Source organism: Gossypium hirsutum, chromosome A11, assembly GCF_007990345.1.
Source record: "Gossypium hirsutum isolate 1008001.06 chromosome A11, Gossypium_hirsutum_v2.1, whole genome shotgun sequence".
In the NCBI taxonomy this organism is placed as follows: domain Eukaryota; kingdom Viridiplantae; phylum Streptophyta; class Magnoliopsida; order Malvales; family Malvaceae; genus Gossypium; species Gossypium hirsutum.
This window is the reverse complement of record NC_053434.1, coordinates 59439445-59444406: the sequence shown is the minus strand read 5'-3', so window position 1 is coordinate 59444406 and position 4962 is coordinate 59439445. Positions and strand designations below refer to the sequence as shown.

General features: G+C 29.1%; 1 long non-coding RNA gene across 1 annotated transcript; it reads right to left on the bottom strand.

Annotated features, from left to right (window-relative positions):
- Nucleotides 1–554: 554 nt before the first annotated feature.
- Nucleotides 555–1565, bottom strand: LOC107941883 (uncharacterized). Its single transcript, XR_001695712.2, has 2 exons — nt 1163–1565; nt 555–888 (listed from the first exon to the last, which is right to left on the bottom strand). It is a non-coding gene; the product is annotated as an uncharacterized lncRNA (long non-coding RNA).
- Nucleotides 1566–4962: the final 3397 nt, after the last annotated feature.

Sequence of the window (4962 nt, the reverse complement as noted above, 5' to 3'; positions counted from 1 at the left end):
TTTTGTTTAACTATTTTTTATATTTAAAAGTAAAATATAATAGTTTAATTAAATTATTCGACCCAAAATTATTAATACTCGAACATTCTACCAAATATAAATTCATTATGAATTTGCTTATACATTATTATTATTACTATTATTTGGTAGACTTTACCAAGTAGTTTAATATAAAATTAAATATGTAAACCTAGATTCAAAAGAGTTTATACAAAATAAAATTATCAAAATAAATAAATTTTTATTTTTCTAAAAATTAATAAAATAATAAAATATATTTTAAATATATAGTATAATCTCACTGGAGAAAATTTCCAACATAACTTCATTGCTCCAAACTTTGTATGAAGACAAGAATAACTTTGAGTGTGACGAGCTTTAGACAAAAATCATATCTTTCCACAGCGATTAACACAATGTAGAATAAAATCCAAATTTTATTATTGGGGCATTTAATCTTTAGCACATTTAAGAATAATTCAATGAAAAAGAAAAAATCATCAAAATCAAATAAACAGAAAGAAAAAAACCGTTTCAAAAAGTTGAAATCTTCACGAGAAAAGCTCTTTTTTTCCAGTTCAAAAGGTTCCCACTCTTGACTTTTATCGTCTTTGGAATAAATTTGAAAATTAATATTATTCTAGGCCAATTTTGACCCGTTTACAATCAAATCCGAGTGGCCCAATAACCCAATTTAACCCAAACTAAATTGAACCCAATACCCACCAAATATCAACCCAACAACAATAACCTAAACCTAAACCCTAACCCAACTAATCCCCCAAAAAAAACACAAAACAAATCAAAAAGAAAACCCTAACCGCTGCCTCTGTCCCATCATCTCTGTCAACCCCCATACCAGCCTCTGCTCCACCGTTCAACCACCACCTGCATAGCAAACAGAACACGCAAGAGCAACAAAAAAGAGAAATAAATAGACAATGTAACAAATGGGCTATAAAGCCGAATGGAAAACTATTGTAAAAAGGGGGATTTTACAATATTGAAAAAGAGACAAACACAAAAATCCCTCCGAATTTTGAATACAAAAGAAAGATCAATAAAAAAGGTTGCATCTTTTATCCTTTTCGACTTCTTTTCTATCTTTTCTTTTATTTTGCTTTGAAGTTTCGAAAATAAAAAGGGAAATGGGGGTGATTACCTTTTAATTGTGCTTTCGGAACCCTTCTTCTTTGCTGAAATCGAAGCAAAGAAGGGATTTTGGGACTGAATACTAAGACCTTTGGGTTTGGTTTTAAGTGGGTTTAAGCGGAGCCTTCTTTCATCACCAGAAACCGATTATGATGGTGGAATGGTGTGAGACAGACGATCGGTCAAATGGAGAGGAAGTAGGAGAGTTTTTTTTTCTTTTTTTTGTTTTATGTTCAAGAATGAATGAACGATTAGTTTTAGGGTTTTTGCTTTTTTAGTTTTGTAATGTTCTAAACGGCACTGTTAGTGCCATGGATTTCGATGCATATGGGGATATTTGCACATATGGGGTTTCCATTTCTGCGGTGTGCTTCAATTAAGTCCCTTTTCTTTTTCTCTTCTTGAATTTGCCCCGCTATTTCCATTTTATTTTCAATTTGATCCATGGCTTAGTGAATTGAAATGCAACACATTGAGACCAGGGATATTATCCCATTTGGTCCTTGCACATTTAAACGTGTTTCACTCTTGTCCCTGGCCCCTTTTTACGATTTTTACCTTAAACTTCAGTTCGCTTTCAATCGCGTCCTAAAACTATTTAATTCATTTCTTTATTTTAGAACTGTTATTGTATGTTATTTTAATATACTGTTTGCTTTAAATTATTTTTGTATATTTTATATTTTAACTTGTTTTACATGTTGATTATTTCAAATTGTTTTATATATATTATGCTTTTAAAACTGTTTTGGTATTTTATTAAATTTCTCTTTTACACATATTATTTTTAAACTTTTTATATACTATCTTGAATTGACTTATATATATTACCTATTTTAAATTATTTCATATACTTTTGTAAGCTCTCTTTATTTATTTTAAAATGTCTTATTTATTATCCATTTTAAGATTTTCCCTTATTTATATATATATTACTTATTTTATGCCTTTATACACATATACATTATTTGTTTTAAATTTTTATATATTTACTGTCATTTTTAAATCTTTCATATTCATTATTTATTTTTTAAGTCTTTACATACTGTTATTTTAAAATCCTTTTATGTACATTATTTATCTCTAGATTTTATACCACTTATTTAAAATCTTTTTACGTTATTCTTTTTAAGTTTTAATTTGTTCATTTTATGTATTATTACATTAAATTGTTTTTCGCTTTACCTATTATTATTTTAAATTTCTTGTTCACACATTATTCATTTTAGACATTCTACATGTTGTTTTAAATTGTTATATATATTATTTATTTTTGCTTTATTTAATTTTAAATTATGTTATATATTAATTATTTTAAATTATTTTATATTATCTACTTTAAATTGCTTCGTATATTTTTGTTTCAAATTTGCTTTCATGTATTATTTAGTTAAAATTGTTTTATTGCTCATTTTAAAATTGTTTCACATACTTTGCTTTAAACATTACATCTCTTTTATATTATGCACATTATTTTTAACTTTATATTGTATATTACAATTTCATATATTATGTATGTACTTCTCATATTATTAGTTATATATATTATATATATATATTTTACATTATCTTATGTACATATATTTTTCATACTATATTATATATCTATCCTTTTAATACCATATTGTATATATTTTCAATACGATATTACATAGATTTTTTACCATATTATGTATGTCATGTATATATACGTTTTAATGTTTTTGTACTATCTTATATATATATTTTTAATAACTATATGATGTATGTATTTTTAACACCGTATTATGTACGTATCTTTCAACATCATTATATACATACTTTTTAATACTATGTTATTTATACATTTTCATATGTATCGTGTACATGTTCTAAATACCATTATGGATATAGTTTTTTTTATTGTTACTATTATGTATACGTATATGTAACATCATTAATATTTTTAATATCATGTTTTCATAATCATATTAACCATTATTATATGTGTATACATATACATTCGTTGTTTCCATTTCATGTTTAATTCTAGTATTACGTTTAATATCGCATACATCTTTATCGTTTTTAATATTATTGTCACATTTATTATTTGCTTCAATATATTTCTAGCTCTTTCTTTTATTTCATATCAATTTGCTTTGCATTACTTCGAAAATCTTATTCTTGTTTTCTAATTAATTTCAATACATGAGGCAAGGCAACGTATCGGTTTAACACTAAGTCGTTGATTTCATCGCTATGTTGGGTGAATCATATCGGCTCGTGTTGAAAACGGAACGCCCTTCTAACAAATCAAAATTTAAAAATTCTCGCCTTTTCAATCGGATCACGATTAAATGTTACATTGAACTCGTATTTTTGAAAATCAAGACAACACGTGTTTAATGAGATACCAATTTTGGGCGTTGTGGGGGTGCTAATACCTTCCCCGCATGTAACCGACTCCCAAACCTTATTTTTCTCTGATTTTAACGTAGACCAAGCCCGGCCTTTTTTTGTATTCAAAAATATTCCAAAAAAGAGGATTTATTAGGTGCCCGATCACACCTAAGAAAAAGGATCGGTGGCGACTCCCTTTTTAAAATCAAACCTCGGTCTTTAAACTTTCAATCAAACACCCCAATTAGCGACCAAGCTAAAATTTTTACGTCACTACAAATATCAAACACAACCAGTGCAACAAGGAAACAAGCTTTCAAGCTAAAACCCACATCTGCTAAACAAACTTTTCAACACCCAATTTCCAGAAAATTGAAACAAATCTAAAGTCAAATCAAAGTTTACCGATTGCTTGCGGCAGAAAAGGGTGACGGCGACGACTACGGCGACACAGTAGAGAAGACAACAGACGGCGATGAACAGGTGGTCTGGTCAGCATCTTCAGCAGCAGATGGCGGGGATTTTGGGGCAAAATAAGGGATTTGGGAAATTTGTTGAATTGGGGAAAATCTGTTTTGGGGGGGAATGGGTAAGTATCGGGCAAGGCAAGAGGATAAAGTGTAAGAAAGGAAAACGACACCGTTTTTTAAAGTATATAGCTTTTTGAGGCGTTTTCTTACCAAGCGCCACTAAAACCCTATAAAAAATGGCACCGTTTTAATTAAATGTAATTTTTTTGTCTGTGTTTTACCAAATGCGCCACTAAGGGTCGATAGTTTGCGGCATTTTCATACAAAGCGCCGCTAAAGCCATGCATTATAAACGGCGTCGTTTTAAGTTAATGTAAATTATTTTTGTCAACCAAACGCCACTAATTCCAATCTATTGCGGCATTTTTCTTCCTTGCGCCGCTAATGCCTCTAAATAAACGTCGCCGTTTTGTTTAAACTAATATGCTTTTTTGCGGCGTTTTAGCCTAAAACGCCACTAATACCTTCAATGGTAATAAATTGTTATAGTTTAATTATTTATTAAATTCGTTTAATTTGTAAAGTTTTATAATTTAACTTCTCATACGTTATCCTGAAATCTTGAACTATAAACCTTAAATCTCAAACACTAAATTGTAAACCTTAAAATATAGATTCTAAACCCTAAAAATTGTATTATAACCTCTAAACCCTAAATAGCTCAGTTCTAGTTGACATCGGTTAACTGATTCACTGACCAAACCGTTCTTTAGTAGCATTGGCCTCTCTTTCACTCTCGTCTTCATTTGATCTTCCTTAAACCCTAAACTTTTACACTTAATCCATAAACCCTAAACTCTACCCTTAAACCACAAACCTCGAACTAAAAACCCTAAATCTTGAAACCTTAAACTCAAAACCCTATCCTATAAACCACAAACCACTAAACCATTAACTTTAAACTTTAAACCCTAATTTA